General features: G+C 41.2%; 1 long non-coding RNA gene across 1 annotated transcript in view; it reads left to right on the top strand.

The window, feature by feature from the left end:
- The window catches only part of LOC129202829 (uncharacterized), an 87,300-nt gene extending 61,610 nt beyond the window's left edge, over positions 1-25,690 (top strand). The window contains exons 2-4 of the long non-coding RNA XR_008575844.1: positions 19,680-19,841; positions 22,254-22,371; positions 22,701-25,690. This is a non-coding gene — a long non-coding RNA (uncharacterized LOC129202829). The remainder of the gene's footprint in view (positions 1-19,679; positions 19,842-22,253; positions 22,372-22,700) is intronic.
- The last annotated feature ends 372 nt before the right edge of the window (positions 25,691-26,062 follow it).

The raw sequence follows: 26,062 nt of genomic DNA, 5'->3' as shown, positions 1-26,062 counted from the left end.
TCCGCTAGTGAAGTTGCTTTTCCCATTACAGTCTGTGGGTCAGAATCAGGGTCAAAGTCAGGTACTCAGCAAAGCAGATATCTGACTGCTGGGTGCAAAAATGCTCACGGTGCTGGTGCTTAGTTTGTGTACATCAGGACATGGGACAGGCAGGCTGAGGTCATGGGAGGAGTTGGGATACCTGTGAAAGGAGAAGGAAAAGCATCACTACTCTCCGTGCATCTTATTACTTCATCTGCATCCCCCCAGCGCAGCCCTGCATCCCCGCTCACGTCCACCACTTGCAGCCAGAGCAGACACCTCTCAGCCCTCTCGGATGGGGCAGCACAACTCTGTTCTGTCTCTGAAAAGCCTTGAGCAGGACTGGGTTGGAAGCTGAAGCTGCTGTGCTAAAATCAAGGTAGGACACTAATGTTTATCTGACAGTGCTTCTTAGCCCTTTTATTTAAAACACAAGGCTAGTGGTGTGCAGTCAGTGATGAATTATTTCTTTGCTTCTGGACTAACAACCCGTGTCACAAGTGTTGAGAATCCCAGTTCCATTAACAGCTGGTTCAAGGTGCTGCATGTTTTAATCCTGTATGTTTTATGTATTAGCTCTATCACAGTCTGCAATGCTACACTTGTGTTTATAGCCATCTATATGCCTGGTGTGTTTTCCATATTTTCCCCCTGCTGTGTGCCGTGGTAGTCAAGATAATGCTGCCTTTAAAAAATACGGTCCTGAGATGCTGAGATCTCCAAGTCCTGAAAACGAGCAGAGTTACTAGTAGGGATTGACCAGGCTTTATGCTTTTGATGTGAAAATTGCAGCAAGACAAATGTTTTTAATTGTCCCCAGAGGACATTTCCAAGGCAGGAAGAGCAACAACTGGCCAGTCTCACTAGGAAACCACTGGGAGCAGTCAGTCAAAGAGTCTGAGGAGAATTTAAGGTCTGAAAGTGAACATACACAAGGCAATGCCTGCCCATGGCAGACCACGGCAGTGATGGCCTGCCTGATGTCATGAAGCACTTTGAGCTGGGACTACCATCAGAAGGCTGGCAGGGGGTTGTGCTGAACCCCAAAACACAGGAGGAAGCAAACTAATAAAGTCTGCTGGGGCTTGCAGCTCTCTGCAGCACTTCAGCGCGGTCCCATCCACTCAGGACAAGTGATCTGTGGGATATTCCCAGGGCTGCTGTGCTCCTCAGCTCTCCAAGCTCTCGTGTCTGTGTCTGAGTCTTTTGCTATTCGGAGACCTTGGTGTGTAGATCACAGGGTTGTGAAGGCTGTTCACCCTTGTACTACGTCAAGAGTATTTTTGAAGGAAAACAACTTGGGGAAGCCAGTGGAGTTTTTGTAATCAAAAAGAAAATAGCAATATCTGAGGCTGTGATTTGTAAAGAAATGCTAGCAGTAGCACAAAAAAGGACACGAGAGACTGACCTCTCCTGATGACAGGCTCAGGGCCTCGGTAGTCCTTTCTGCATCTCGTGGAGATCATGGCAATGGATGTAGCTTTGACATCCTTGTTTGAATGGTTTATCACCTGCATCTCCAAGCACAGACTGAAAGGACCCCAGTCTGCAAGGGGCTGTGCAAACACGTAGACATCCCTGTACCAGGAGATTACCATAGTAGTGGTGTGTCTAAGCAGACAAGCAAGGCAGTGCTTTATTCACTCAGATTGCCCTCAGAGTCAGCCGGCTTGTGGCATACCTTAAGTCAACTTTATACTGCATACTGCATTTCTTATTCTCATCAGAGGCTGCAGAGGTATAAAACACAGCCTTGCCTGCTTTTGCTAGACTTTCCCAGGCTTCCTTCAGAAAGATAAGTAGGGCCCTTGGGGTATTAGCAGAAGTAGGTAGAGTGTATTTCTCCTTTGGCATATACAGCCAGAAGCCAGCCAGCATCTGTCCTGGAGGTGAGTTAGAAAAGGATTGTGACAGAGGAAGATGCAGAGGCATGACCCAGAAGAGATGACTAATAAAAAATGACTTAAGAGCTCTTCTCCAAGGATCAAAGGTTAAGTCTAGGTCAATTGTAATAACTGCATTGCTTCACCAGTCAGGACATGTGCAGTCTCCTAGAGGAACATCTAAAGTATGTTCTCAAATGGCATTAAAGTGGCTGCCATTTGCAAAAGATTTGACTCCCCTCAAATTTGGCAGGTGTAGTTTTACACCAGCCTGAAGCTTCTCAGTACCAGGGTCACAGGATGATTTCTTTTCTCAAAACCTTCCCAGTGAGCAAGGAATTTTCGCTGGGTAAAGCCAAGATCACAGAGTTCCCTGCAAGCACCATCCCCTTCAGCCTTGCAAACCACGGCAAGAGAAATGGGGAAATGTTCTCACTCCCATGGCTTAGACTATTATTGCTGCTCAATAGGAGCTAAGCAGTGTTTATTTACTTATCCTAAAAATGGATAAAAGAGTGCAGGAATAGCAAAGTGGAGGGAGAATGGATGAATAAAGAAAGTAGGAGTCTGTCTGTCTGCGCTATATAGAGGGGTGCTGTGGAGAGATACCCAAGCCGATGCAACATAAGCTACCCAAAGAATAAGAAGTAGGGCAGCATCCTATACAGCAAGGTTTTAAACACTAGGATCCAATTCAACTTCCAGGGATCCTTTGTTCTCTGCTGCAAAACTTGGCAATGCTGCTGCATGTTTCAGTTTCACACACTGGTTTGGGAAGTGCTGATTCAATGAGATGTTTCTCCTGCCAGTGCCTGAGCTTGCTGCCTCGCTGTAAATGGGAGTTTAGTCACAGCATTTTGCCTGACACATACCTGCCCACCCTGTTGTCATTATCAGTTTAAGTATTTCCGTCTCACACAAGAGGCACACAGTAAAAATATATTACAAAGGCTAAAAAGATTTAGTCATCATCAGCAGTTCAGTTAAGCCTGCATAGCTGACTGCTCAGAAGAAATAAGATTCTTAATTGGATAGTTTTCTATTTGAAAAAGCAGTACGGCTTAATGTGGAGCTTATCCTAATGAAACAACTGTCCAGAAGCATTAGTGGGCAGCACAGGGGGTGGCTAACTAGTCACTACAAAACCCTTCTGTCCATCAGCTACTTACCATTATCTTTTTAAGGACATGCTTTTTTTCCTGTGAAACATTGATTAGCACTATTAGACACCGCTCATTTGCACATTAATAGGAGAATATGTTTCCTTTTGGTCTGGCTGGATGATAACCACATGCACTTTCAAGGTGAGCTATCTGCAAGGCTACTTCTAGGATTTGACAAAGAAGATGGGTTAATAGCTAGATGGAGCTATAGTATGGGCAATTCTTCTGGGTTCTGCTTTGCACACTTATTTCTTATGCCCATTTGCCTTTGAACAGCCTTTTATTCAGAAATTGTTCCAGCCATGTTTGTGTAGCGTGTGCTAAATCCTATGTGTGGGGCAGAGGAGAAACAGGTTATTCTTACCGTAAGCACTAGATACGGTATGAGGGAAAAGGTCTTATTCTGTTCTTCCCTGTGACACTAACCTGGGCTGGGGACCTCACTGGAAGTGACTCTATTTCATTGTGAAACTGTGATAATTAAAATGTCACTTAAGCTTAATTCTCCTCACAGAACTATTAGTCAAGACTTTTCAGACCTTTTTCTGGGGAATTTTTGTTTTCATTTACTCCAGTAGAACAGTATTTGGTCAGTGGTGAGTGCTTCTGATAATCTCCCTATAAATATCTGTGAGAGGGAGTCAAGAGTTGTTGGCAATTTCTTCACTATGTGTGGCATTCATAGGATTATTCCAGATTTTAAAGCAAATTAAAACTTGTCTTTAGACATTACAATGAATGATATAGAGAACTGAGACCATTTCCCTTTATCCTAGTTAGTTAGAGAACAAGCAGGTATTTAGATCTTTATTTGCTATTTCAATTCAATTAAAAAGAATGTTTTACCGTGCAAGTGAATGCCAGACCAAAGACTGTTCATCAATTACGTATGGCACATACTCACCACAGACACTGATAATCAGAAATCAGTATGTATAGTGTTTTTCCTGGCTACTGGAACTATATATAATTTTCTTTCTTTGATTTTAAAATTTTGTAAAATTTTATAAATTGGCAGAGCCCTCCAGCAACTTGATGTGAGAAATTATGTTCTCATAGAGGAGGAAGAGGAAGCATGTGTGTATAGGAAATAACCAAGACTAAGAAATTTGAAGATATGTAAGCCCTGTTCTTTATTCTTTTACAAAAGGAAACAGAGAATCTAGAGATAAACTCTGTGTCTGGTTAAGCTGTATCAGTCCCAGAAGTCCTTCCTGCCTGGCAGAGGGGTGGCAGGAGAAAAGCTAAAGCACTTGAAACACGTTATTTATTGGTGACTAGATTTTATGTATGTATATTTTTTATAACAGTCTTTTCCCACGATTGCCTCTGCATGTCTATGTGCAGTACTGTTTATGATGCCTTTAATCTTGTATAACTATCACCCCATTTGTGGGTGAAAACACTGAAATTTCATTTTGGGCAATTTCTTTTTCCCAGCCAGTATCAGGTTTGGGATTCACAGATTGACAGATTGGTAGGGGTTGGAAGGGACCTCTGAAGATCACCTAGTCTAACCCCCCTGCTAAAGCAAGATCACCTAGAGCAGGTTGCACAGGATCGTGTCCAGGCAGGTTTTGAATCTCTCCAGAGAAGGAGACTCCACAACCTCTCTGGGCAGCCTGTCCCAGTGCTCGGTCAGCCTCAAAGGGAAGACATTTTTCCTCATGTTCAGATGGAACTTCCTGTGTTCCAGTTTGTGCCCGTTGCCCCTTGACCTGTCACTGGGCACCATGGTGAAGAGTCTGGCCCCTTCCTCTAGACATCCACCCTTTAGATATTTATAAGCATTGATGAGATCCCCTCTCAGTCTTCTCTTCTCCAGGCTAAACAGACCCAGCTCTCTCAGCCTTTCCTCATACGAGAGATGCTCCAGTCCCCGAATCATCTTTGCAGCCCTCCGCTGGACTGTCTCCAGTAGGTCCCTGTCTTTCTTGAACTGGGGAGCCCAGAACTGGACACAATATTCCAGATGTGGCCTCACCAGGGCGGAGAAGAGGGGAGGATAACCTCCCTCGACCTGCTGGCCACGCTCTTCTGAATGCACCCCAGGATACCATTGGCTGCCTTGGCCACGAGGGCACACTGCTGGCTCACGGAGAGCTTGTTGTCCACCAGGACTCCCAGGTCCTTATCTGCGGAGCTGCTTCCCAGCAGGTCAGCCCCTAACCTGTACTGGTGCTTGGGGTTATCCCTCCCTAGGTGCAGGACCCTACGCTTGCCCTTACTGAATTTCATGTGGTTCCTCTCTGCCCAGCTCTCTAGCTTGTCCAACTGCCACTGAATGGCAGTGCAGCCTTCTGGTGTGTCGGCCACTCCTCCTAGTTTAGTATCATCAGCGAATTTGCTGAGGGTACACTCTGTCCCCTCATCCAGGTCATTGGTGAATATGTTGAACAGGACCAGACCAAGCACTGATCTTTGGGGCACACTGCTAGATACAGGCCTCCAACTAGACTCTGCATTGCTTATCACAATTTGGGATCTCCCAAGCTAGTGTGCTATAGCTCATGAGAGCTCACTACACTCCCTATGTGTTGGCTGAAACGTGCCTGCCGTGTGCTTGGTATTTTCCACGTGTGATTGAGTTTAGGCTTGCAATTTGCAAGTGGTTAATGCTCAATAAACACTTATCTATCTCTACGTCAGTTGACCTGCTGACTTTCTGCTTGTTCAATGACATATCGTCTTGCTCACTGCTTCTTGTGTCTGATCTCCACATGCTGAGATTTTTCCAGTCTTTTCCCTTGCATGCTGCTTGGTAATGTCCTAGAACACAAACATCAGGTGACTGAATGGACTGAGCGTCACGGCCACTACCTCAGACCCTACTCGCAGAAATACTGCCTGTGGTCTTAAGTCTCATCTGAGTGAAGCAAGGGAATCTGATTAGAAATTTCTGCTGGCTGGAGGACTTGATAAGGTCTTCAAGATCCTGAGATCTTTCTGGAAATTACCCTGCATCCTGGTAAGCTTCCTGCTAAGAATAATATCCAAAGAGCCTAATTAGTTTATTTATCTTTTCAGTTCCACAACTCTAAAAAGAAGTTATAGGGAACTAGCATGAATGGTGGCAGCATCGGGCTGAGAGGAGGTTACCTGGTAGGTACAGATACCCAAGGCAGGATCTCTACCCAGGCCACTCCTGACAGATGTGCATCTGATGTGTTTTTAAAGACCTCCAGTATAGAGGCGTCACAGCATCCTCAGGCAATTCCTGTGCTTTGCTATTCTTATCATTAGAAAGTATTTCCTAATGCCTGACGTAAATCTTCCTTGCCACAAGCTGAACTCATTATTCTTGTCCTGCCCGCTACAACCAGAAGCTACTTCAGTAGTTACCTGCTCACTTCCATTCCCACTGAATGCAATTTTGTCCTTTAATTCTGATGTAAAGCTAGACAGTGACTATGTTCATAGAAGTGGAACAGATGTGTTTACAAGTATTCCTCAAAGTTTTACTATTTCTTGGCATTAGGAACCAAGGCCATCATCTCTAGTGGTGCTGTTTTCAAAGTGCAATTCTCTTCACATGTACGGGGATTAGAAGAGACTTTTAAGGCTAATGCAGGCATAGACAGTACAGGTGGAAAAGCAAACACCCAGTTATGTAATGCCAAAAAGGTAGAAGGTTGGTTTATTTTGATTGGTTGTGTATATTTGGTATCTGCTCAAAAGTCTTCTGAAGAGTGTGAGCATGTGTACTTTGTCACTTAAGACGGGACCAACAAATCTTTCAAGACTTACCTGCACCTATAACCGTTTGTCAAACCAAACCTGTCTCTTGGAGCAGCAAATTCTGCGTATGTTGACTACCATAACATGAGCTCTTATTCATGCAGCCTGGACTTGAACAGTCTTGAACGGCACATAATACACCCATTCGCTATCAGGTACCTCAGTCTTGACACTTCCTAGCACAGAGGTTGTGAAAGGCATCCATCTCTCCTAGCATTAGGTGACAACAGTGTAGTTCCTACATCTGAGCTACTTATCGTAGAATCATAGAATGGTTTGGATTGGAAGGGATCTTTAAAGATCATCTAGTCCAATTTCCCTGCTATCGGCAGGGACATTTTTCACTAGATCAGGTTGCTCAAAGCCCCATCCAACCTGACCTTGAACACTTCCAGGGACGGCACATCCACAACTTCTCTGGAAAATCTGTTCCAGGGCCTCACCACTCTAACAGTAAAGAATTTCTTTCTTATGTCCAATCTAAATCTACTCTCTTTTAAGTTTAAAACTGTTGCCTGTCACTACAGGTCCTGGTAAAAAGCCTCTCTCCATCTTTCTTATAAGCCCGCTTTATATATTGAAAGGCTGCAAGAAGATCTCCCCTGAGCCTTCTTTTCTCCAGGCAGAACCACCCCCTTTCTCTCAGCCTGTCTTTATAGGAGAGGTGCTCCAGCCCTCTGATCATTTTCATGGCCCTCCTCTGGATCCCATCTAACAGTCCATGTCTTTCTTGTACTGTGGACCCCAGAGCTGGACGCAGTACTCCAGGTGGGGTCTCACAAGACCGGAATAGAGGGGCAGAATCACCTTCCACCACCTGCTGGTCACACTTCTCTTGATGAAGGCCAGGATATAGTTGGCTTTCTGGGCTGCAAGCGCACACTGCCGGCTCATATCTAAATTTTCATCTACCAATATCCTCAAGCCCTTCTCTGCAAGACTGCTCTCAATCCATTCATGACTCTGCATGTAGTGATACTGAGGATTGCTCCAACCCCTGTGCAGGACCTTGCACTTGGCCTTGTTGAACTTCATGAGATTTGCATGGGCCCACTCCTCAAGCCTGTCAAGGTCCCCCTGGATGGCATCCCTTCCCTCAAGCCTATCAAGTGTACTTGCTAGCCTTTTATCAGGGGCTGTGTCAATACAGTCAGTCAAGTTCACATGACCAAACACAGTCATCCTGAGCTCCGTTGCACGCAGTGTGTGTTAATTGCATTGACTAATTCTCTGTTCACTATGAAAGCAGCCCAGGATGACTTGTGCAGATGTAGATGCCTTCACTCAAGACATCTACAATTAGTCATATATATTTCCCTCACGTAAAATGAAACCACAAGTATTCAATGCCAAGCCAAAGCCAGCAATATTGATAGAAACTGTATGAGTGACAAGGTTCGCTGTTCTTTCACTTGCTCTTGACTCGATAGCACAGGCACAGATGAAGAATCCCTCCATTTCAGAGGGCTCTGCATAGGAGCTAGTTCACAAAATTCAGTTTGCAAACAGTATGTTTGTCTTTGAATGAAAAAAAAAATGCTTTGTGGAATAATTTGTAGTACAAGGGTGACTCAGAGTCCCAGTTAAAATCTGAGAATGGATGTGCAAGTTTGAGGGCTTCATTTTGCAGAAAGGCAAACTTCACTAGCAGCTTGATTCAAAAGTTCATTTGAGTGGTTTCTACATTGTAAATTTATCTAGGATTAGTTTGGTAAGATTTAGCTACAGAACAAGAAGTCTTATGATTGTTTACATGTACATTGCAAACTGTGATTGAGAATAAAGTGGAAATATTTCGCGTGGTAGGTCCTCCCTGTCATCTCACTTTATTTTGAAAACAATATGAGACTGAAGACCCTAAATTTCTGCCCAGGTATTTTCGCAGCTGTGTTTAAATCAAACATTAATGTTCTTTCAGCAACACAATGACTATGTTTTTGCAACCATTCAGTAAGTCATGGATGTTTCCTGGAAGAGCAAGCTGGTTACTATCTGGTGCTTGTTTAAATTAAAATGTTGTTGTTGCATTTTCCACCATGGGAGGGTTTCTCTGTTTGTCTGTAAGCAGGTAGTTTGGGTCCTGTACATTGGGACTCACTCGTTTTCTTCACTGTGTTTCAAAGCTCATTTTTTGCAGCACACTAAAACTGCTGCAGAAACTTCTATTCTGTGAGGCAGTTTGCCACCCATTTAAGTGGAAAAATCCCAAAGTCTAGAAATACAGAAGAAAACTTTTCATTGAAGAGTTAAACAGATCCAAGCAGAAAATCTCTGTGCTTTCTGCTTTATTGCATGCAGAGGCCAGACATACTATCATTTTGTTAATGCTGCTGTTTAGCTAGATCTTGTTGGATGTACTCGAAGCACTAAGTATCTTGATTCACAGATATTTTCCAAGCAAGGCTATTTCTGTGACATTGAGTTGAACTTGAAATTGGAAGTGTCAAATGAAGTATTTTGCTGTTTTCTATCTAGCTGGCTGCAATTTATCTATATGAAATCTGCTCTGATCATCTAAGGACCCTAACTGGAGCAAATGAAAATTTTTATCACCAGGAATTACTTCAGATGACTTTCCAGAAGGTGTAAAAGGCTTCTCTGATGGACTGTCCTCCTTGTAGTTGTGGATGAGATATTTTTGCAGCAGCAAATCTGCAATATTAGGGTGCATGTTTGTCTTCTCTTTGTCTGTCCAGCCCTATGGGTTTCTGCTAGGAGGTGAAAGCTCCTTATTGAACCTATGCTTTTATTTTGGCCCCCATCCAGCGGCTCCCAACCACTTCAAACTATGAAACAGAGTAGGATGTGATCCCCTGACCAGTTCACAGTGTACTGCTGCCCTTTTTGGCACTGCCAAGAGGAGGGCAGAGCTGGCTCTGAGGCTCCAGACTCCTTCCTGGCACAGTACTAAGAAATCCCAGAAGCTGCTTCAAGTTGTCCCTCATCTCACAATTCCCTTACTCTTACTTGACTCATATTTTGGCCTGACATCCAAAACTGATTTTATCAAATCTTTCTCAGCCCAAAACCCACTCTCCAGCTCCTTTGTGCCCCTGCCTCTTCCGAACCAGCTTGCTCAGGAGAGGTTTGGGCATGGTTTCCAGCTGGAGAGGGTGGTTTTATCTTACTGCATCTCCTCTGTTGGTGAGTGGGCACAAGGGAGGTCGCAGTCTCCTGTTATTAGCCTGGGACCCAGCCATCCCTTTGCTGTCTGCCCTCACATTGCCTCCCAAGTGTGACACCCACAATACAGCCTAAGCTAAGGTCCTGTGGGGCTGAGAAAGGGGGAAGGAGGGTAGATTAATGTCTCAACATCTGAATTTTGTTCATTCTCTCTTTTTTCTCAGGAAGAGCAATTTTATAGTTCTGAGGAGAGTCAGTCCTTCTGGCCACTCCTCTTTGCTGTTGCTTTATGTCTGAGCTCTGGGAAAGGGTGAGAAGATTAAAATGATAGTCGCCATCACGTGCTCAACTTGGAAGTAGGTTGATTACTTCAATCCCATCCCCAGCACTGGAGAAGGGCCTCAGTCATGACTTCAGGTGAGAGGAGAACAGCTTCAAACCTGCCTTCATGATGCTAAGCTCAATGAAAACAACATTAAACCACAAGACAGAGTAAGGTTCAAGTTGCTCCTCAGCTGGAAACTCTGGAGAAACAGTAAACACAAAGCCTGCCGCTGCCAGGGAGGTGTTTGTTTGTGTTTTTCCTTAACGAATATGCTCGTTAGAACTGAGCCCTGCACTCCCCATGGTGCAATGGTAGCCTTAACCACAGCCCCTGTTGTGATAAAAACAGTGCTCGGAGAGGGGCAGGATGTGGCAGCCACCCATACCTCCAACTGTGTATTTTTAAACATCAATAAAGAGATGCTTTTCAGGGGAAAAGGAGTGTAAACGAGCACAGTTCACAATGCCTTCCCTCGAGGGCACGCAGCTGTTCCTGGCTTTGGCTGCCCGCTGCAGACACAGCACAGGGGAACTGTGGCAGCCCGCTTTGGCAGTGGTGGGCAGGTGTTTCTGGCTCCCAGGTCTTGTGTGTTTCCCACAAAGCATCTTGCTTATTTAAGAGGCTGGGACTGTCGAGTTCATGCTATGTTCCTGCCTCCTGTTGAAGTTCCCAGCTCTGCATGGGGTGAAAATGTCATCTCTCAAAAGGCAGCCTCTGGTATGCAGGATACACTTTCATGGCAGCATTTCAAATTTCCCATTAAGTATGAGAGCCAGGGGCTTCTTCTGAGTTTAGCAAGGTCCCCCAAAATAGTTTTCTCCACCTCTAGCATCAGGAAAGAGCAATAACTTTTTTTTAACACTTACCCCAGATATCTCTATGCCAGAAAATAAAAAAAATCTTCCTGACATTCCTGTGTGTCGCACCCTCATTATGACAGCCTTCTACAGAAGCATTCCTGTGCGTGAGAAAGAAAAGTGAATCTGAAGTGACTTTACTTGGTCTAACTCTGGCCAAAATTTCTGCCAGCAGTTACTCCCACGCATAGCCATTGCTCATAGGTAGACGTGAAACTAGAGTTAAGGTTTATCTTCTCCTGTCAAAAGGGCTCTAAACGTCAGAGTCAAAAGACTATGGGCAAGAGAGGAACACGGTGTGTGGTGGTGAGTTTGCTTAACTCTCAAGTCAACAGCAGAAATCATTTCTATGCTAGGCACATAAATACCTTTCGCAAACCATCCCAGTGATTAATACACTGAAGAATGTGTCAGTCGCAGCTGGAGCCATTGCAGAGTTACAGTCACTGGAGGGGCTGTCATCTCAGGTGATGATCTTAGGGGATATTTCTCAACTCTGCTTTCTGGAAGGGTGGGCTTACACCAGCCTCCTGCCTCCTGCGCTCCCGCCGGAGCACCTGGTTGCCTGCGTGTACAGGGATGCTCACTCTCTCTTTGGGAAGGGAACCTCTAGCACAAGGCTGCAGTGCCAGCCCATCGGCATGTTAAATACACGGTGGCTGGAGTTTCACAGATTTTCTGTCATTTCTGTCAGTCTGAGACTTTGAACAATGGCTGTGACGAATGCTGAATTTTAAAACAGGTTTGTGATTTCATTCTGTCTATATCGTCTTAGGAAGTTTGAAAGACACTCTCTCTACTCTTGGTAGGAAAAGTCAACACTTATAATTTGGTAGACATACTATGTGCCTTCCCTGAAATAAATACTGGAAGCAGAAAGCCAGGTGGAATCTAATCTTTACCAATGTTTGGAAGCTGGGTACGTTGTTCCTGTGAAAAGGGACTGTTAGATACATTGAAGGGCTAGCACACCCGTAGAAGTATACAATGACACAAAATGTTCAAGGCTGACCAGTCTCCTTTGGAGGTGATGTTTTTCCAAGATGCTATTTTCAGGCTGCACAAGGAGCAGGAATCTCACATGTACTGCGGCGAAAGCTACCCCTTTAAAAATCAGCCTTGTGATGCTGCTTGTCATGTGAAAGTTTCAGCTGAATGCTAATGAGGAAAATCTGTTTTCAGTTAAGCCAATGTAAACTCAGGGAAATTTAACTGGGATTGGTGAAGTCACTTCAGATTTGCACCATAGCATAAGTTTGATTGGAACGTTTGCTTTCATGTAACTTTTGCGGCTTTATTCCATTCATTATATATGACCATAATTTATGGAGGTTCCACATGCACATGCAAGTTAAGGTAATTTGGTTTCCTTTATTAAGCTATGAGTCTGTTTTATAATCAAAGTAAATCAGGCTCATTTGCACACCAAAAAATCTTGGTGTGGATTTCTGTCTGTGGGAGTGGAGACAAAGTATCTTGCTTGCTGACTCTAGCTAAACTATGCATTTAGCTTACCCAGTCAATTTTCATGGTGACTCAGTGCAATTCATTTGCTCTAGTGAGATATGCAAATGCTAATTTTTCAGAGCTGTATTCGAATTTAATTCTTACCAACGCATGTATGAATTAATATGAAGGACTTCTGTAATGTTACACTGGAGTTTTGCCATGATAATTAAGAAGCGAATATGGCTTGACACAAGGGAGAGGAGAAGCCACAAAGTAGATCACATCACAAAGCTGTAAATTTCCACGTTAGCTTTGTCCTGGCTGTTACTTAGCACATTCTGACTAACTGACTGTCCCAGAGCAAAAGCACCAAGTGAAGATGGCTCCGTCAGTACCACTTGGCTTCCTTCCCCCAAGGTCTGAGTACTGACATGCATGACAGGAAGCCTGAGGTCCTATCTCATCTCTGACCCTTTAAATGCTGCATTGAAAAAAGGCATAAACCCCTGTTCTTTCGAGTCTGCTGCGTGAGCTAAAACACAATAGCTCCGAGCTAGTCGCAGACTCCTTGTGGTTCTGGCCAAATGACTGTGTTTCACTACGTTAAAGACTAAGTTATTCCTTAAAGGATGGATTCTGTACTAGGAATAGTAGGAGTTTCATTGCTGAGGAGATGGGTCCATCTGACTTTTAGCTGAAGGGAAACAGCCTGCATCCTTATAACCCTTCTACGCAAAGAGGAAAGTTGTGCCCTTCTCGCGATGTGCTGCATTCTGTTTACCTGTCCCTGCCCACTGCACCCACACCTGCCCCATGTGTCTCCCAGATGGGAAGGAATGGAGCAATCCTGTTTTTCCCCTCAGCAGCACGGTGAAAGGCTCCCCACTCTAAAGAACTTGGTTGGAGTTAGCTGATCCATGTTGACAGAACTGTGAATGCATTTGTGAGTATAGTTTAGAAAAAAATCTCTCAGAGGTGTCTGAAATCTCTTTTTTAGTGACAAGTTATCGTAGATAAAGTTTTAAGAATTGGCAAGCTCTCTGTAGACCTGATGTCAGATTGCTATCATGTCAAGGATGTTCATACAGAGGTGGTGTACTTCCTTCCGGGCTCTGAGGCCTGCAGTACCTTTCCTTCTTTATCAGAAACTTTAGTCCCTGCTGGTCTCTGGTTCCCCCAACAACTCTTCAGCACAGAGGACTCTGTGGGGATGTCTGTCCCACTTCTGTGTGGCAAAATGGGTTTTCATTCCTTTCCACTTTGTGATTAGTATTATGGAGCCTTCATTATAGAAAATCTCCACCCTCTTCCCAGGATAACAAGGAGAGGTTAAAAGACAACCATATTCAAATGTTAGAGACAGCAGAGAGTTTTTTATTAGTGAAGGCCTTTTTGCTCCTTGGGTACTCTCCTGAGCGGGGTCAACATCTGACCATTGCTGCAGATGGCATCTCAAAAAGCAATTTACTAATGGAAAGGCATCTTTCCACAAAAATCATTCAAAGATAGCACTGTCTATCAAAACAATGAATATGTGAACAGATAAAAATGAAACACCATAAATAAAACATGCACCATCTTATTTCAGCTTGCCACAGGTCAGCCTGAAAGAGTTGACAGCTCTTGAAAAGGCTTTGCAAAACATTTCACCATTAAACAACTGTAGCTTTGACTCCTAAATGCCTTTGTTTATCTGGGCCAACATCCAGAACTCATACAAAATAATTATCTACCAACACACAGACTGTTTTCATGCAACCCCTAGACATACACATAGCCATATCAGATCCTTATTTCTCCTCTTAGAACTGTCCTGTAGAGTTGACTGTTGCCTTTGAAGAAGGTTAATGAATGCTTGATCCTGAAGCTAATGGCAACTCCATTCTTGAGCTAGGATTTTTCAGATAAGACACCCTATTTTATCACTGAGAAACAGGTCAGGAGAAGATATTTACAAATTCTGAAAACTTGACATTACCCCTTTAGAGTAAATATTTTAAGTGGATGATAGAGCGATGTAATAGAGTACGTTGCATTATTTGCTGCTTCCAGATACTCCTGCTACATTGGTGTTAATGTGTCTGTATAATAACAATAGTCCATACTGATTAGCTTATACCCCCTTCCAAATGTTTGTGACTAATATTCTGCAGAGGAAGAATTATGCATTCGGAACCCTGCATTTTCCCCCTGTTTTTTTTTAGCTTACTATTTGCAAAAACTGAGGACTTTTTAATGCCAGCTGGATAAGAAGTTCTTCATTCCTGACACTCCACCTTGCATGTTGCTTTTGTGCTTTTTTGTGCAGCCATGCTGCATTTCAGGGATGACATGTGAAGTGCTTACAGCACGGATGTAGCTGTGTACACAGCACATAGGGGTCTGGAAACCATCTTGAACGATACAGAAAGACAGTGCAGCACAGTGTGTATACCACTGGAGTAGGATCTAGGAGACCTGGTTTTTATTTTTGGCTCTGCCACAGACCTCCCATGTGACTTTAGGCAGAGAAGTCACTTCAGTTATGAGCCTCTGTCTATTCCATTTAGGCCGTAGAATGGTTTAAGAACTCTGATACTTAGCACAGTACTTAAAATGATGTGTCATCTTCTCAGATGGGTCCTCTGTACATGACATGGCTAATGGAAATCTCGTAGGGGTCCATAATCATGCTGATTGCTCATTCCTTGAATTTAATACACCATTATCATCATAATAGTTATTACTGTTAAATTTTAGACTCAGATTTTCTTTAGAGATATTGTTCCATTTTCATTGTTTTTTTACTCAGTAAAAAGTTCCTTTTTGAAAACTGGTAAGACACCAACTGCCCTGGGTGAAGAAGATATGCCATCTAAAACTTTCATCACTACTGAATTCCCCACCAAATAAATGCTATAGCTACACTGTTGATGCAAAAGACCTAATGTCAATATGAAATGAGAAATAAAACCAACTGCAGCATACTGTATAGTAAAGAAAAGTGTCAATATAAGTTTGGAATATCATAATTGTCTGTTAAGGGAAAGAGCATGGCTAAGTCCTACCATGCATTTTGTTTCACGCACATACAAATGGCATGCTGGGCAGAAGAAAGACATATGTGAATCATGTGAGAAAAATTTTAGAAGCCCAGCTAATTGGCAAGACAATTAAAACGGGGAAAACAGGTCAGAACTAGTCTGAGCTACTATTTGTTCAAACTCTCTAAAGGCAGGTTTAAGAAGAGAATAAGCTACCTTCAGGGCAAGGGCAGGATGGATTTAGGTGTGCTCAGAATGCGTGTCATTCTCTGTAAAAGAAATCACTAACAGGGCTATGGCTAATAATGAGCCAAATCCTTGGCCTGGATTTCAAGGCACACATGAATACGCAGGGATGGGGAGAGCCTTTGAATTTCATTTCTCACTTTTCTGTGAGAGCTTTGGAGGTTTCTACAGATGTTTCATTCAGCTGGATAAACATTAATACCGTGGGGAAGCTCTGTCTCAGGTATAAGACTTTCAAGATACAGCCTCAGTGTGCAAATATGGTGAGGTTATAGACTGCTGTTAGGATGGGATTTGTGACCATCTCATATGGGTCCTACTTGGCAACTAGGCAATCTAGCCCCTTTCCTGACATGATTTTCATGGAGTCAAGTAACAGGGCAACATAGTGAGATGGCTGTTGAGATCATATTTGAGTAGAACTTGCAGGACTTGACCCAGGAACGTGACACATCACACCACATGGACAGAGTACAAAGCTCCCATCTGATATCAGCATTTTTATTCTGTTATAAATTCCTTACATCTTGAAAGCTTCAAAAAATTTGCAGTGATTTTGTGGAAAGTGGCTTGACTGGTGCAAGATTTGTGGTGAAACCACATAACGTTTGTGGTATTTTCTGTTTGAACAGAAACCTCAGGAAATGTAATTTTAAGAGTAAGTCTGAATTTTTCAGAGCTCATTCAAAATTTAAATTAAGAAGCAAATGTCCAAAGATCCAGCTCAGAGGTTACTTATTGAGGTTTTGCTCAGCCCCACTGCTGTAAATGCTGTCAAGCTGCAGTTACACCAGTGTAGATCAGAATGAGGTAAAGTCATAGGAATGAAACCTAGAGGTATTCCTGAGATCTCAGTGGGATCTGTCTCAGTTAAATGTATGTCAAAGATGCATCAAATGGTTCTTTAGCAATAATACATTTCCAAATCTCTTTTGTCTAAAAAGGAAACTCACTGATTTATCATGCTGAGACATAGTCTGTCTCTATAGATCATGAAAATGAGAACACTTCTCTCAACAGTCATATTTACCAACCTCTATCAAAAGTATGAAGAATACATCTTTCTGAATTCAGTCATTTTCCTATTACGATGTGTTTGAAATCAACCAAGAGACCCAAGCTTGCTGTGTCGCGTGAATACTTGGGAAAAGCATTTACTGCACACTCCACACAAAAGATATAGAAGTCATTGATTTCACAGCATAAAGACATAAATAAGAATTTTAGAAATGATCTTAAATTATGTGGAATAGTAAAAAGCAATCTAACATACTCCCAATTTATTCCTGTGATTATCATCTTAACTGATGACAATCTTTCATTCTCTTACTCACTAGTTTTTGAATACAAAAGTCAGCTGATTATGATGCTATGGCAGGAGGGAAGAAAGAGAAAAACAAATCAGATGATACATTTTTGCACTGGATTACAAAGTCTTCATCACTGAGAATGTGCAGCATATTATTCCCTCAAGTTTCCATATATGTTCAAGATTTACTTATTCCTCAATTATCAAATGCTAAGGATAGAGCACTTACTTACAAAATGAAACAGTTCAGTCCATCAGAGCAAGCCCTGTGGTCCATGTAGAGGGTAGACTTTTTAACTTGCGTCTTGTAGGGAGAAATCTTGATGATACCTAGTGAAGACTATTTGTCTTAGGAAAATGAAAACTATGATGAGATGAGGTGGGTAGCTATAAGTATATGTTGGTAATCAGCATGAGGATGCTATTTATGCTAAAAGAAATACCAGTATCAGAATAACTTAATGTTATCCTTAAACACCTTAAGGCTAGAAATGAGAAAGTGATTTCTAATCTTCAGTGTAGTAAGATCCTGGAACTACCTTTTAATCGCAGTGATCAATTAAACCCTTAGTGTTGTGAAAGGTGCTGTGTCATTTTGTAGAAGTCCCCTCAAGTACGATTGCACCTGAAGAACACAGAGGTATCCTTCCAGTCCTTTTCCTAGCAGAATTTTGGTTCAGCACCACATATTACTATGTGCAAACAAGTATTTGAAATGTGGCTGGGGATGTAAGTCCCCATATGAAGCTGATGGGTGTTAATTTTGAATATTCAAGGTTTTTTTCACAGAAGTAGATTGAAGGATCTTAGTAGGGAGGAGCATAGGCTTGCAAGAAACCGGTTACATTGTGGACTAGTTGTGATTTTATTTTATAAAAGCTTATATAAGGTCCTTTCTCCTAACCTTTTGGCTAATTTAATTTTGAATTCTTTATTAGAAAGTGCTGAATGATATTGAATATGAAAAGAGGACAGATTCTCATGAAGAGAAGATTTGAAACCAAAGCTCATTGGCTTGACTGGAACTGAGCAAATTTAGGAAATTTTATATCTGCATTTGGTTGCTAGACAGTGTTTTGGGCTCACTGATGTTCAAAGGACCCAAAACTTTGATTTGACGTGCCAAACTCATAGACCATTAGAATCAGTGAAACTCTTCTTGTTGCCAGGCTGGTGTATAATCTGAGATGAGAGGCTGATTTAACTTGCACTCTATCTTAACTGTAAAATGACATGATTTGAAGAGAGTGGACAGTTGACTGGTGTTTTGGTTTTTATTAGAAAAATCTCAATTCCTAGAACTGATGGAGCTACAGGCAAAGGTAACACTGATAAATGTTTCAATATGAAAATATTTAGGAAAAAAGTGGTAGTTGTGTTATTTTATTTCAAAATTTCCAAGTGTCATTGACAGAAAGAAAAATTTCCAGTAGAAAACATTAGAAAGATTTATAGTCTAGTCATGGCTTAGAATAATGATTTAAAAAGAAAAAAAAATCCAATTTTTTTTTAGAATACAAACCCCCTATTTTTTGCCCAGGTCAGAAGAAATAACAAAATTTTCTAATGTCAATTCATTTCTATTTGGGATGTAAATGAGATTCAAATTCAAACAACAGAGATACAGACTTTTTTTTTTTTTTTTTTGAAAATAAAAATTACCCAGCAGTTCTGCCACGTAAGTAATGGTCTGTGATGTTATTAGATGACACATTTAAGTTCAGTGAAATGTCCTGGGTTGATATCAGAAGGGGTTGCATGTGAAAATGCAGTCTGTAGCTCAGAGAGTGTGAACAGCTGATGATGATAAAGACTGACATTTCAACAATATTTATGTCCTCTGTGTACGTGGGAGAGAAAAAGAAAGAGTGCAGCAATAAGGGGCCAGGTTATTCCCTACACAGGAAAAACCTGCTTAAAGGACAGGAAATTCCCATGGGTTTCCATTCACAACGGTTTCTTCAAAGTTATCTCACTGTGGGCAACAGGTTTTGCTGCCCTGTTGAAATTCCTATGGGTTCAACCTGCTAAAGCAAGGGACGTGTACTCAGCCCTATATTTCCTTCCAATACCCTTTCCTGCTCCACTGTCTTCCCCTGCTAGCAGCACAGCTCTTGTACAGCATGTCTTCCTACAGGCTGCCTTTTTGAATATGCAGCATTTTCAGATCCTTTCCTACATCCAAAAGTAGGTCCAGGCATTTCAAATGTGTCCTGAGAACTGATGTTCCTAGATATGATGAAGTGGGCATTTTTCAGCTGAGGAATCAGACGTAGTCTGGGTTGTCTTCTGTTAGATAGGGAAGAGGAATTCAACCAACAGAATGCAATCTATCTGGCTTTTCTGTATTTTATCCTGAGCATACTGACAAAAGTGAAATCCGAGGAAAGGAGAAGTGAACAGGTTCAGTAGATATGCTTTTTAACCCTGGTTTCCTAAAGAAGAAAGGCTTGTAGGATCTTGTTTTTTGTTTTAGAGGCCCCACTGTTTCCCTCAGATTTGTCAGCACATTAGCAAGCTGAGAGATGTTATATTCCTACAGGATTAACAGAAATGGGAGGATGCGAGGCCATATAGAAGAGAGCCTGTTGACGTGACAGCTGAGGAAAATGCTGCAACATTAACTCCTCTGCCAAAAGTTTCAGTCTGAGCTCACGCTGCCAAGAACCCCCGTGAATCCATCTGACCATGACACAAATTCATAGTAAGCCCAACCTTATTTGTTTCAGTGCTCACAGATTTAATTGCATGCTTACAAAAAACTTGTATGCAACCCCCAGACTACTAGGTTTTCCAAAGTCCTTGGTGTAGGTCCCAGCCCTTTTCCAACAGGGCCAAAAGAAATTTTTACCACAAAGTTCAACAGACGCCTTGTGAGATGGAGGTTATAGTAACACACAATTGTTTTACAAACACTTTGAGCATGTGAAATAGTTGAATCAGATATATTTTGAACAACCTGATGTGATGTGTGCCTGTGCTGCAGAAGGTTTCTCAGCCTAAGAATGAGGTGGTAGATGCACACATGTTATTTGTATGGGCAAGGAATTGTTTATATTTTCTAAAACCTTGTTTATCTTCACATTCCACTTCTTAACTGGCTTTCTCTTTGCTCGGTTGTTAACCTACAGGACCAGTTATTAGCAAATGGTAAATTAAAGACAACACCAACAAAAGGTCAGGAGTATATTCTCTGAGAGCTATTTCATATCCAATCCAGAGAGTTCCTCTTGCTCCATTTACTCAGAGGAATTAAGAGCAGGTGAAGGTAGGGTTGTGTGCAACTGATAACATCAAGAACACCCCTGAAAATGAAGTCATGAATGAGTAGTTTGGCCTGATTGCCCTCAGTCTGCTGGGTATTGACCTGCTTTATCTGAAGTAAACCTGAAAAGAGCCATTCCAAGCTAAGGAAGAACAACGTTATGGAAATGCCAAGTTACTTATTGCTATTATTATTGTGTGGCAAATTGGAACGAGAAGAGCAAAAACATAGAGTAGAAGCACCCAACAATAGTTTCAGGTTGTCCTCTGTTGCCTTCTGTTAATCAGCTGCAGTGGTTTGCTTCCTTCTGGTTAGTGCACTGTATTGTTTGTATACTGTAAACAGATGGCAAATCAGACTTTGTTGTGTTGTGTGTAAGTCTGGAAGGCTCCCAATAAGTCTGAGAAATAATCCTGCTAAGTAATTGCTTAAAGAAAACACTCAGATCTGTTTCTTCTTTTTAAGACGGTTTCCATTCTGTTAAACCAGAAAATTTTGATGTAAATGAATGAACATCAGGATCTAGTATGCAAATTTTGTCACCTTCTTCCTCTGTTTTTTATAAGATTGAAATATATTGAGGAAAACACCATTTTAAATGTTCTTAATGACCATTCTGAGACACTTCACCCTGACCAAAGCTAAGCTCTGGTTGCTCTCACAGAGAAGGTACCATCTCACATTCACAGTGCTATATACGGACAGTGGAGTCGAAGGATAAATTAAAGTATTGTGAATAAACCCCCAATGTAAGCTGGTCTGTTCACAACGGGGTTTTAGTTCTAGAGAAAACCAAAAACTTTCATGTTAATAGGTAGTGTACAGCCAACATTTTTTCTTTTCATACCCATTTTCACTAAGTGACAGACAGTTAACTATTATAAATAACTGTTACATGAGAATATCCATTGAATCGGTGTGTAAAATGTGAAGAGGCACAATTTCCCAGTGTCAGAAGCCTACATTGTTGTCATTCCTCACTTCAGAAGCACATACAAAGAAAGGGCAAATTAAGTTTGACATTGCCATCAAACTGCAAATTCCTTTTGACTTTGCCTTAGTAATTTATTCTTTTCCAATATGTGCATTAGCCCCTGTTTTAAATGACTCTTAGACTATCTCCATGTGCTGAAATAGTCCCTTTACTTTGTAGCAAATATTTTGACTGTGGTATTTTTTAAAATGAAAACATACACACAACACAGATGTTAACGTTTTATCTGGTGATCATCTAATGTTGCAGTCCAAGCTGAAGGCAGTCGGTACCAGTCTGTAACACGCGCTGCTCAAACTTAACTTATCAGTCTGATGAGTAAAACATGCTTTATTTCACATACAAACAATTGAAGACTCTGAGAACAACAAATACAAAATGTTAATGAGTGTAGAAATGTCAAATATTGATCGGGAAAAGTCTTTGTGTACTTTAAGTACAGAGTTCCCCAACCAGTCCTTTCTTCTTGTCTGGCGCAGGGAGGGGAAGGAAAGCAGGTGTACATTATAAAGAAAGGAGTAAACACAACTTTTATGGGTTAAGTGATGTAAGTAAAGAAGGCAGCTAATAAAACATCCTAACTTTCAGATGGTTAGGAAGATTATTGCTAGCATAAATATCCTTGGTGTATGAAGCAATCCTAACTCTGTTTAAAAGTCTCTATCTCTCCATGTTTTGAATATATCCACATGTCAAACTGATATTTTGTCTGTTTTGCACAATGCTGCTTTCATCAGACAACCTGCTTTATAGTTTAGAAATGCCTTTACAAAAGTATTCATTAAAGCCTCTCTGTGCATGGCATGTTGCTTCTTTGTTTAGATTTTAATTTACCAAAGTTTTTTCTATTGAGACAGATCCTCACAAAGTTTTTCTGCGCTGAGTGAATACGCTGTCTGCTTCAGTCAACTGAAGCAGTGTACAGAGTCTGGAAGGCAGGAGATTATTGGAATTTAATCAGCCTCAAGGACAGAGGTAAGGCTGGGTTTATCCCCTATGTGGCAGATTTTGAACTGTAGCATACTGTCGTGTGAGAAAGAGACACTGTGTGGAAAGAGAGTCTAAGAACATAGTGAAGATTTCTTAGCTGGAAAATCCAGTGAGGTCTATTACACATGGAGACCTCAGCACTGCTTCAGCTAGTCTCTGAGCTGCAGATTACCGAATGCTGGAACATGTACAGGGAAGTATTTCTGGAGGGTAGTCTGTTTGATGTCTCCTCTGCTTTCCTACCGCTGGTCTGAGACTATTTCTTCATCTCCAGCTTTCTCAGTTTAAGGCTAACCGTTCCTTTTCCCTTGCAGATGCTGCCCTTTCAGGAAGCACACTTACCTCTTTCCCATTTTTTGGAAAGAACAGAGAAAATGATTGATCCTTTCTCCTGCTTTAGTATCCACGGAGCCTGGATAGTATCAGCCTGGAGACTGAAAGGGCAGCTTGGCTCCGCACCCCAGCATTTCCAGAGGATTTGAGCCCAGCCGCCTGCACCCAAAAAAAGACAAAGTTGAGACTGCGATGTCAGACTGTAGCTCTAACAACCCTGCCATCTGAATGGTGCCAGAACAAAATTTAACCAGAAAGTGTGACCAAGTAAAATGCATTGCAGCAGAGAAATAGTTAAAGTATTTAGACATCCTGGTCTTGCAAGGTATTTATCTCTTGCTATAGAGTCCCCAAGACTTTTCACGTTGGCATTTCTTGTAAAACCCGTTACCATTTGCTGCTGTCATATTGTTTGTTACGAATGCTGGGGTTTTTCCCCCAGTATGGACGCAGTTTCATTATAGCTCCATGGGGGAAGTCTGAGAGCCCATGGGTTAAAAATTGTAATTAAATACTCAAGATTTCAATAATCACATGTAATTTTATTAGGTGTCTCTCTCAATCCAATTTCTGCTCTGTGAGAGGGATTCTCGCTTGTTCTATGCATATGCAATTATGTATGAGAATTAGTTACGGTACCTTCCACAGAGATTTAATCCTTCACCTTTCCCCCAAAAATGAAAACACAAGAAACCCCCAACAGAGCATGTCTGAGTAACATGTCAGTCACTAATGTGAACTGTAGTTTGTTCAGAAATTTTAAAAACCATTTCAGTCCAGCACAAAGCGAAGCTCTGTGCATGCCAGCAGCATTAGGCAGAGTCCAGTGGGGGCAATGGATCTGCTGGTGTGCTAATTTCTTAATGAAATTTAATTTTTACTTTTGCCTTTGCAATTCCCCTCTCTCAGAGACCCTGTTAGCCAAAGAGGGTACTGGGGATACTATATGTTTAGAATATAAGATATTATTAAAATATCCTATGACATTATTTTTAAAGGCTGATGGTCAATTCCTAAACATATTTATTGAGATCCTTATAAAGTTTTGGTACTGAAAAGCTTAGCAAAATGACTCCTTAGCACCCCTACTGTTCTCCCGGTCCCACAATACCCTTCATTTGCTTCCACACTTCATGCACGTTAACTGCCCTATTTAAATAAAGGCGTTTTGCCTGAGTAAACCATTTGAGCTGGTTCTCTTCCTCTGGTTCTCATTCATGGGAAATCTGGGATCTTACAGCCCCAGTTTGAGAGCCTGGTCCATTAGTATTGTGGCTGTAGAAACCCACACCATAGGCTCCCCAAAGCTTGTTTCAGTGATGCTGATATTGATGAGTTTGTTTTTTTTTTTTCCTCTAGAAGGAAATTATGGTTAAAAAAAAAATCCTCTAAAGTTTACTTCCACATCAAAATTGGGTTTGGTTTTTTTTTCTGTTTTTTGGTTGAAATGGTTGGTTGAAATGCTCACTTCTCTGCAAAGGAAAAAAATCACTTTTGTTTTTTATAAATGTATTTTTTTTCCTAATTTTCTTTGGTTTATTTGCTTGTTAAGACAGTTCTGTCAGCTGTTTGTATATGGATCTTCAGTGTTAACTATCATGATTTAAACTCCAATGAGATCTTATTTTCATAAGGCATAAGTGTAATAGTGAATTTGATATCATCAAAACAAGTCACCTGGACAAGGTCTGAGCTTACACAAATTGCTTGTGAATTAAAAGCATTATGGGCCTTTTTATGTATAATCACTAATATGTCTGGTTAATCCTCTGGACTACCTGTTGGTGTGGAAGAGATAGATGAACAGGTCACTTCAAAGCCCTGAATTTGATGTTCAAAAGTTTTCTTGAGCCATTTTCAATCCTATGTAAAAGGAGGTGGATATTAGGCTGGAATTTTTCCAGCACTGAGAGAAATCAAGCTGTGAGCAGGTCTGGCAATAGATCCTTCAGAAATTTCAAATATTATTTAGGAAAACCAACTATTTTTATTTTTTTTTAAGCATGCTATGCTATTTGTAGCCTTATAAGTATACCGGCAACTTGCAGTTAAAACACCTTATCCTGAGAATCTTAATGCTATAGGCTTGAAAATGACTGAGTTAATTTAGAAACAATTATATAAATCTATAGAAACTTCTTTTCCCTTGGGAAAAATGTGATCTGTTTGGAGTAGCCAAATTGTCTATCTCTATAAAGTGAGGTCTAATTACGTGCGTGGGTGAAGTTATAATAACATATTTTTTAAAATATGTGATTGTTTTTGTTCATACAATTCTTATTACAATAAAATGGTCAGATAATGGAGTGAGAAATACTGTGACAGGAAATTTCCTACCCATGATTAACATTGGCTTTGGACACAAACTGTCCAAGGCTATATTTTTTGGATGGCTTGGCACTTTTTTGATAATACCACATATGTAGATTAACTCTCACAAAACAAAACCTCTTCAGTGAAACACATATAACATCTTTATCCCCATTGTTAAGCAAGGCATAATCTTTCAGAGTGGAATCTCTCTAGAACTCTCTGACCTTTGCATCTCCTATAACACTTAACAGCAATAATTAATAATCATGACAACAAAAAATAATTGCTTTCCAGGTGAGTCTTCCATTGTGATCCCATATTTCAGAGTATTTCTCATGAAAGATGTACCCACGGTCTTCATTTTTCCAGATCAGAATGCATTACAGTATATCTGCTTCACAAAGATCTTACTGATTATCAGTCCAGTGTGTTTGAGAATATTTCCCTGACATGAATAGGACTGGACTATCCTTGTGCTTAATCATGTGTATGAGTATTTGCAAAATTAGAGACATAACTGTTTCAGCTTGTTTTGAATTCATAGTTGATGCTGACAGGACACCTACAGCCTGTAATCAATACCTGTTTGTTACTGGAAATTTAAATTAAACAAAATGTTACCTAGTTTGCAAATAATATTATCTGTCTTAAACCTCAAAAAATAAAATCTAGCTTTCAAATCTACAGCAAATTTAGCATTTTCCTCATTTACATTTGTTATCCAGACTCCCTACCAGGCAAAGACGACACACTGACTTGCCATGTTTCAGGGCTGCGTTAAAGTGGGCTATATCTATTTAATATGCCTCCCAGTGTGCCTGATTTGCTTTTCTAGGCAGATCTAATGTTTAACATCTCATTGTTAATTTATAATAAAAGGATATTTTTACTCCTTTATCTTTTGATAGATTTAACACTCTGTCCTTCACAATTTAGTACTCTATAACCCTACTGCTGAACCATTTGTAGATCCTGCAGTTTAATCACAATATACTATCAAGAACACTATAATGAAGCCAACTGATGTACT

The sequence above is a fragment of the Grus americana genome, chromosome 2 (assembly GCF_028858705.1).
Source record: "Grus americana isolate bGruAme1 chromosome 2, bGruAme1.mat, whole genome shotgun sequence".
Classification (NCBI taxonomy): domain Eukaryota; kingdom Metazoa; phylum Chordata; class Aves; order Gruiformes; family Gruidae; genus Grus; species Grus americana.
Note: the sequence above shows the minus strand (reverse complement) of the source record. Positions and strands in the feature narration are given on the sequence as shown.